The following is a 9,996-nucleotide window of genomic DNA, read 5'->3' on the forward strand; positions in this document are numbered from 1 at the left end:
TGTTATCCATAAGGAAGGTAACACCAGTGACAGTAACACCAGTGACATACATTAGGCCTGATATATGATCGTCACTGGTGTTATCCATAAGGAAGGTAACACCAGTGACAGTAACACCAGTGACATACATTAGGCCTGATATACTGATCGTCACTGGTGTTATCCATAAGGAAGGTAACACCAGTGACAGTAACACCAGTGACAATTTTCATGAAAAATGCATTTTACAAAATGTCTGCTGCAAGGTATCAAGCCACATGTTGTCAATCATGGTATACTCACTAAATTAAGTAGTTTAATCCATTTGTATTATAGTTTTTTTTTACATTTCCCTAACAATAAATAGGTCACACCAGTGACATCAACTAAAAGCTTCATATGAAATCATGAGATAAATGAGAAAATTGATCATAACTGAAAAGAAACAGTGGACTAAACATGGGCCTTTTTTCATAGATGTTTAGAAAATAGGAAGGAGGAAGTCGAGTGATGTCATCAGTGTGATTTTTTATTCCAAAATAAAAGACTTTTGTTAAGCGGTAACACCAGTGACACAACTCCAGGGGACCACTGTTTTCATTATATATTTTATAATATTTTTTGGCATTTTGTTTTATCATGCCATTTATATCATATATTTGATAGTTATGAATAGACTTTTGTATTTTAAATGGTAGAAAATCCTGTTTTTGACCTCAAAATAAAGCACTTTCCTGCTGTACATGGCTGTGGGGACGAGCAGTTTTGTGGTGCTTGGAATTCTATATAATTAATTTTAAAAAAATAATGCCACATTGATCAGGAAGGTGTAATTGTTCAAATAACATATTGTTTCATTTTAAAATATAAAAAAATTGTAACCCTAATGTGTATTTCAATTGTAATATTTCTTTAAAGTCTAGGGACAGAAAAGTGGACGTTTCTGTAGAATGACCCAGCTATCAGTTGGAGAGTTGCTGCCCCGTTTCCATGGTAACGCCCTCGCTGCAGCATTTGAATGAGACTCAGATCGCGCGTCCATCAAAACACGTCACAGTCACGCACCATTTAAATAAACATATAGAACATAAACAACAACAAAAAAATAATTTAATTTTGAATTTTAATCGTTTTGTAGTTGACCCATTCATACATAGGTGTAAACTGCAACCCGCGCACGTGATAGTGGGACAAAGTAGCACTTTTATTTTAAATTTTTATAGATTCAAACTATTTATTTCATTTAAAAATGTGGTCGGTGGTCCGACCGTGTTAAGCCGCTGAATTTGTGCCGCCCAAAAAACGCTGGTGGACCGCCAGGTCATTGTTTGCTGGGAGGGAATCTACCTATACACATCTATGGTTGTACCTGCATGAATGGTCACGTGACATGCGTTTTAGGTTGTGTAGTGTAAACGGAGATTAATTGTTTCTGAAACGCCAGTGTAAACGGGGATAGTTTTCATTCTAAAGGTGCGTTCACACCAGACGCGAATGAAGCGTTAAGCGCGAGTGATTTACATCAGTGCAAAGACGCGAATAAACATCTTGCGGCGCGGTTCGCGCGAATGAGGCGGCTTTTGAGCGTTTTGGGCGTTTGACGCGCTTTACGCTGATTCGCGCGAGTTGAAAAATCTGTACTTTGGCGAAAATTCGCGCCGCGTTAACCAATCAGGAGCTTGCTCTAGTAGTGACGTGATTACGGCGTAGCGAGGGAGGCAGAAATCCGAAACAACAATGAAGGACAAAATCATCGTCGCTGTATGTGGATACCCGGAGCTGTACGATACATCTTCGTACTTTTATAGAAACAGGAATAAAAAGGATCTTGCTTGGTGTGTTACTTTGTGCACAACATAGTAAATCATAATTTATAACCTATTTGTTACATAAAAATATTATTTCTATGTTAAGACTAGAATAGGCTACTAATGGCAAACATTTGTACATTCTTTCTAATTATATCCTATTGCAAATACACTCACAATAGTATAGTAAAAAATAGTTATTTGAGACTGAGCCGCCTGGCAGAAGCCGCTCCTCGACGCGAATTCGCGTCTGTTGTGACTTGAATTTCATGCGCGAATGAAGCGAGTAAACTCAAACTGTTCAAGCGTCCAACTACGCGCGAATAGCGCGATTTATTCGCGCAAGTCGCGTCTGTTGATCTGCACGATCAGTTTTACAATCAGTTTTTTAGTTTTACAGGAGATTGCTGATCCGTGACCATTCTAACAATTACAATAGGGTTTCAGCGCTGTGCGTAAAATCAAGCATTGAGGAAATAAAGAGTGTCAGGTTTGATTTTAGATTGACATTAAGAGAGTTTAGTTTCAACCATAATGAAACTTGATTTGAAAAAGACATCTTCAAGATCTAGCAGTTACATTTTATTATGAAGCTGTACTTTTCTCCCTGTATTTTTTTTAAGGGTTCCTTTGGTCAACTTAGGTTATAGTTTGCTTTTAGTGTTTTTTTTTTTATTATTATTATTCTCTAAAATAGTTTGCAATCCCTGTGCTAATTTCAGTCTGTGGATGCGAGTTGATGGCCTGGAGAATAATCCATGTGGCAGCTGTAGGAAGAAGAGATGTTCTGCTGTTCTCTCAGAGAACATTCAGTTCCGGTGTACTCAGCCCTGATTACACTCTTATAAGAACAAGCATCTGCCCTTCTAACTGTAAATCATGAAAAATTAAATGTTGTGTAGAGTAATTTCCTTGCTTTATTAAATTTCTACAGTGACCATATCTATAAACAGATGGTAGGTGGAGGACATATTGAATATATTAAATAAAAACAATTTATTCAATATTTCAAAGCTTTAACCAGTGAGGGGGAAAAAATCAATCTGCCGGAAAAGTTTAAAAGTAGCCCCATTTTGTGGGAAAACAACAGATTTGTCAGCTCTGCTGACCTTTTTATTAGTATATGCTATTAATCAAATTGTCTGAATTATACCACAATGTCAAAAAAAATCTTGATGGTCCTAAAATATAATGCAATTTATTAAGGCAGAATTTAATATCTCATGCTTTTGATTTTGATGTTTCGGTCAAATATGACCCAGACTCATTTTTGTGCGATTCACTTGAATCCAGCTTGAGCCGTCCTTCACATAGCAGCACAGCAGACATTATACCTCCCTTTTCCTTGAAAATAAATTTTTGATAACACACTTTGAATCCTGCCCTCTTAGTTTCCAGAATAAAGGAATCTGACTCAAGCTCTTTTTTATTTTAAAGATGTTTATTTTTGTACCCCTGAAAAAAACGTCTCACCAAAAAGTGTATGTGTGTGAGTGGGTGACTTTTACCCCATGAACAATTTTATGACGTTACCACTGTCACCAAAAATAGAAGAAAAAAAAAAAAATTCAAGGCCACAGGTGGTTTGTACATAATTATTTTGACATAATATATCTCCATGTAATCTAGGCCAAAAAAGGTAAAGCAAGGGGGAAAACGCTCTATTTTTGAAGCACTTCTGGCTGCATCTCACACTGTCCTTCGCTGTCTCCTTGCCAACAGCAGTCTTTGCAATGAACTGATTTACATATTTGTAGTTGGGTGAGTGTAAACACACACATAAGAGCATAAACCATGTTCCTGTCGGCTTTACAGAACTTCAGGGCCACCATGTGACCTTAGTGACAAACAGCCAGAATGTCAAGTTACTATTAAATGACTCTCTCGCTCTCTTTGTAGATATTAAAAAATAGATTTTTAAGAAGAAAATATCATTCCCTGTGTGAAATAACACACCACTATTCCCATGATAGGATGTTTGAGATATTTTGGGTGATTAGAGTGCTCTAAAACCCTATTCCTAACCTTACAGTAAGTGCATGTTGTTAATTATTCAGTACTTAAATGTATGTAATTACACTGTAATATGGGCGCTGTAAAATAAAGTGTAACCAGTCCTTCTTCTCTCATATACATTTCAGAATCAAACTTGTCTCACGTTAATTACTGTACACCCATAACAGAGGTGTAAAATCATCCAACATCTAAATGATCCGGTTTGTAAAAAATAAAACAAATAAAAAATAGTGAAACATCCTATGACAAGGAATCAGAGAGATCATATCTGCAGATCAGAATGTTGTAAAGACTTGGAAACAAATAAAAAACTCAGAACATTTGAACATTGTAGCAGCATGGGGCGGGACAACTTGATTTGAACAGGCAAGCGATTTTAGTAATCATCATGGTAACTGCCTAGCCTGCTCAACAATCATCAAGGGCAGCATGAACCAGCTGTATCTTTGCATCACAGCATTATAGATTCTGGCTCTATTGATTTGGAAAAGTGTATATATATATATATATGTATATCAGGCTAGAAACCATTTAGAACTTGGAGTAAATGTGTAGCAACCACCCCATGACAATGAGATCAAAGCATGTCGCAAGCATGTTTTTCAACAGTTCTGGCAGCAAATGCCTAGTGCTGTGTTTTGAATTAGGACAGAACCTGGCCAGATGAGGTTTGCAAAAATGATGACTTACATTTCCATGTGTTCAAGACATAAATATAATAAAACAGCTCCAGAAGACACAAAATATAGAGCACAAGTCATATGGACAACTTTTGTGGTCTCCTATGCTTTATCTTCCATGTGAGATCACGTGTATGCCAGAGGGAAATGAGAATTGCAGCGGCTGTTAAATTCATGACTGTCATGCCCTTAAGGTTGTACCTCTTCAGGATCAACAGCTGCCATCTGAGGCAGGAACTGTGCTCCGTATCCCCATAAAAGTTGTTGACTGTCAATGTGACATTTAAATATGGGACAAATATTCATTAAAAATGCAATAAAAGATGACCTGTATGTAAATTCTTTAATATGGAATTTTTTTTTATTATCAAAAAAGTGATATGGAGCGCAAACGAATGTAGAATGTATCAAAATGAAAGTGATAGCTAGTTGTATATCATGATGGCATATACAGTACATCTAGATGTCACCCTCTGTTTCAGTTCATGCATCTATAGCTTTATGGAAAGAATGGCGTTAACATGGACTTTGTTTAAAAGCCTTAATAAATCATATGATGGGGAGTTGTTTGAAACCTCAGGCTTCCATCTTCCCTTTGACCCCCTCAGACCTGTTTGTGGAGCCTGTGCTTTGTGTCATATAGTCTAGCAGGTCCAGGTCCATGTGCATCACACATTTCACCCATGAGAGAGCAGGCCAGCCCAGTGCCTCCGGCAAAGTACAGGCCCACTGAATTACTCAGGCCAAGGTAACAGGTCCGGTCACTCTCTTTTATTTCTCTGAAGTTTAGTTGCACTTATCAAAGAACCTGACAGCATAGGCCATGGACGAATTATGATGTCATGTGTTATGTATTTTGTCAACAAATGTTCTTTATGTCTAATAACATGAGTCATTTCCAGTGAAGTGTTTTCCAGCTTTAGTCACTTTATTTGACTGAGCTTTTAATGTGAAATAACACCTCATATTTAAGGTAGCAATTTTTTGGACCACTTTGTTCATTTTAAAGGGTTAGTTCACCCCGAAATGAAAATTCTGTCATTAATTACTCACCCTCATGTCGTTCCAAACCCATAAGACCTTCGTTCATCTTCGGAACACAAATTAAGATATTTTTGATGAAATCGGAGAGCTCTATGAACCTCCATAGACAGCAACACAACTGAAATGTTCCCAGGTCCAGAAATGTAGTAAACATCGGTAAAACAGTCCATGTTCCTGTGGCTCAGTGGTAGAGCATTGCGTTAGCAGTGCAAAAGGTTGTGGGTTCAATTCCCAAGGAACACACATACTGATAAAAAAAAAAAAATGTACAACCTGAAAGCACAAGTTGCTTTAGATAAAAGTTGAGCCACTGATGTATTTACTATGTTTCTGGACCTGGGAACATTTAAGTTGTGTTGCTGTCTATGGAGGGTCTGATAGCTCTCTGATTTCATCAAAAATATCCTAATTTGTGTTCCGAAGATGAACGAAGGTCTTACAGGTCTGGAACGACACGAGGGGGAGTACAGGAATGACAGAATTTTCATTTTGGGGTGAACTAACCCTTTAAAGCTCTCTGCATCTGAATGTACGTCCTACTATAGACCCTTTTTCTGTTAGTAAACAATGTGACGTTATTCTGTGGACGGGGCTTACCTGGAGGCAGAAAGATTCCACTGACCGCTTCATAGCTATGAAGTTTGTTTACCTTGTTTTTTTAACAATGGCTGGAGAAAATCCGATTTTACCTGCATATTTAAGGTCACTCACTGTGCAGGACCATTATTGTTATTTAAATAAGTTAACTTTAACGGACAAAGTCAGATTGGCCGACCCTAGGCTCATTGATAGACGATCTGACAGGATTAACGTTACATATAACGTTAGAGAAACCTAACGAGTAGTAAAGAGAAACTCACCTGTGTCTATCTAGTCATGCAGATGTAGATTTCAACTTCAGCAGGCTATTTTTACAGTACGTTATGTGAGAGTGAACTGGGCCAAAATACAAAAAGTAAGTTAAACATTCAATGTGATGGATATATTATTTGAATATGTATGTATCATGCCCAAATAGTTATTTTAAAGTATATACATCCTGTAAATTATGTAAATTAAGTTTACAATACTTTACATAGGGTGAATTCGGGTAATCTGGGACATTGGGTAATCTGGGACACCTAAACTCCAGTGTGTTTATTTCCTGTTCTAATCAAATTTAGTCAACAGGACGTTTACTATAATTTTAGCATGGATGTCATGTGACAAAAATCACATGACTTCATGGGGGTGATTCCACAGAAAGGGGCGGGGCACTTGTCAATCAAGAAGCTCCCCTTGGAATTGCATGACAAGGTCAATGACATAGGATTCTTACTAGATTAATGTTAAGGACATAAATCTGTCATAAATAAGACAATGTTCCTAATTGTTGTCAAATTATGTTTGTGATCTATTCAAGCAACAAAATATGTATTAAAGTGTTGAAAATGTGTTTTAGTTTTTTTTCTTTCAAACATTTTTTTGTTGTCCCACATTATCAAATATGATTGAGAATGTGGGACAGCATGCTTTGGGTAATCTGGGACAGTCTTCAAATTGGGAAAATATGCATTTAGGGACTTTATAAATCTAATGACAAGGGTTAATATATGCCATAATGATAAATGGGTGTTAATTCTGGAGGTTATAACATTAGCACAAATTCAAAGTAGCTTTAAGCTAGAGATGCTACAGAGATGGAATCTGGGAAACGTATTCCAATAGCATGCAAAGGTATCAGGATGAAGTAAACCGTTAATTTAATTTCCCAAATTCCCAGTTAGTTTAGTATATACAACGGTTCAAATCACTGAGCAGGAGGGGGATCTGCACCCAGGTCAGTTCGCAATGTTCTTTTCACAAACGCACTCACACACACACGCATTTTTTTAGGCCTAATACATATGTCCCAGATTATCAAATTCAGGCAGAATTTTTTTGTGGGGCACAAAAACACTTAATAGGTGTGGCATGTCTCCTCTGGGCATAATATCTACATTATTTCTTCTGGTGTGGTTAGAAAACATCTTAGGGATTTCAGAAAAATCTAATGTGTTAGATAGATATCGAAATAAATCGCAGAAGTCAAAATTGCAAAAAATGTCCCAGATTACCCGAATTCACCCTACAGTACATTTAAAGGAAGATGTGAATAGTTTCTGGAAATAAACATTCCAGAAATTAATTTTGAACTTTCTGTATTTGATTATTCTTTCTTACTAAGTTCTTAGAAAGTCCAGCCGCTATCAATCACAACAATTACAGATGATTAAGCATATACATCGTCAGTTTGTTGTTTTACACACATGCACACAGACATTATTTCATAGTTGTGAGATGCATAAGAAATCTTTAGACACGTAACACAAACCATAATCCATAACAACAAAAGACAATACTTTATTTAACCTTTTCTGATAATAAGTTTGCGCTGCAAACGCAGCATTTCTGAAGATAGTTTCTGTCCAGTCCTCTCGTTTTATCGCGTTTAACCACAGCTGTTGTCGGTTTTTTGTCCGGCAGTGGCAGCAGGTATGCGTTAAAATTTCAAATTGGAGCCTGTACTACGTCGATTCTTGCATCCAACATCACAACAAGATGATATTTTAAGCTCCTCATGTAGCCGAATCTGCGCTGGTTTGAATGGGCCGCCTCCAGTTTTCCCTTTGTTTTGCCTCCAGCTAGCGCGGTGACGTAATCGTGAGGTCGGCGCAAAAAGGGTCTATACAGTGAAAAAAGTATGCCAAAAAAGTAGCAAGTCCAAATTGAGAGTATTCATATAATTCATTAAAAAAAAAAAAAAACAGTCTGTGAGAAGAACGCGAATGACCAACTAACTCCTGACGAAATGTAAATTCAATGGAAACTTTGCTATCCCATAAATTTGAGTTGTGAATGGCAGTAAAGCAATGCAACTGATGCTACAGTTCATGTGACAAAGCCAACATGGCACAACATACTATGAATCTTCCTAAATGTTCAGAAGTAACCTTTGAAATGTTTTTTTTTTTTTTCTTAAATCCACCTACAAATTGCACCTCTTCCTGAACATATCCCTAATGTACCTGCTGAACTTTGAGAGATGATGACATAAATGAGGGAGGTTCTGTCTGTTCTCCAATCTGAGCAAAAAAAAAATGTACATTTATTCTTTAAAAAAAAAGTCTGACACATAAGATCACTTAATAGATCACACATACAGTAAGATCACTTAATAAGATCACGCCTAAGAGGTGTTGACACAGCTCACCAGAGGGAACAATAGTCAGGGAATAAGATCATCGAATGTAACTTTAAAAAATATATATATATTTAATCATTTTCACACTTCTTTTGTTAGCAGTGGCTAAGATGTTTTGTTTACAAGCTTTGCATATTTATTTGTGTGTGTGTGTGAGAGAGAGAGAGAGTAAGCAACATAAGAGTGAGTAAATATGGACAAAACTGTACATTTTGGTAGAGCTACTTGTTTTTTTTTTAAATATTCAATATAAATTAATGCACAATTTGTGAATTTGTGAACCCCACCAAGTGTCTTCTGATTTCTTTTTTTGTATGTCTGTTTAATATTGAGAAGGGTTAACGAACAGCATACAAATCTTTGTGGAAAGTTTCAAGTTTAATTTTCTTACCTTGATTCACTAATTTGTGAGAGGTATTCATGACAAACAGAAAGATAATAATAAAATCAAGTGAGAAATAGAATGGTTAGAGTCAGAACACTTGATGTGGATTTAGTGTTTCTGAAGATGGGTTATGGGCTGAATTGTCTTCACATTTTGTTACAAACAGTGTTTGGCCACGTTGATTTGGAAATGTTAACACAACAGAGGGAGCACCTTTGGGAACAACCAAAGATTAAAAAAAAAAAAAAAAAAAAGGATTTGGTTACCTCATGGAAACAATTTCTTTGTTTCCATGAGGTAAAGGTAATGGTGATTTGTTTAGCTGCACATGTACTGTAGTAGCAGTGTGTATTTGCAAGGTGTAACATTTAAGCACTGCCAATTTTATGGCCTTGTTTCCATAAAGCTTTGGCTCCAGCTTCTTAAGATTTAGAACTTTACAATTTAAAGTATTAAAGACATGTATCTTATAGTTTTATTTCATGGGACTGGGTGATATATTTTAATTATTCTTTGATGTTATATAACATCCTATGTGAAAAAATGATTGCCCCCTTAATAAGCCAATAACTGGTTATGCCTCCATTAGCAGCAATAACTGCAACCAATTGCCAACACACAATTGTTTAAAATTTGTTTTGTGCCACTCCTGACCTACTCCATTCCTGAACTGCTTCAGCTCAGTGATTTGTAGACTTTCGAGTATGAACTGTTCATTCCAGGCCCTGCCACAGCATTTAAATCTGGATTTCGACTAGGCCATTCCAAAGCTTATATCTGTGGTAAACTAGCTTGTATGTTATTGCATAACCCAACCGTGCTTCAGTTTCAGTACATGGACAGATGTCATGAAGAGTTCTG

This window comes from Onychostoma macrolepis, chromosome 07 (genome assembly GCF_012432095.1).
Source record: "Onychostoma macrolepis isolate SWU-2019 chromosome 07, ASM1243209v1, whole genome shotgun sequence".
NCBI classification, from domain to species: domain Eukaryota; kingdom Metazoa; phylum Chordata; class Actinopteri; order Cypriniformes; family Cyprinidae; genus Onychostoma; species Onychostoma macrolepis.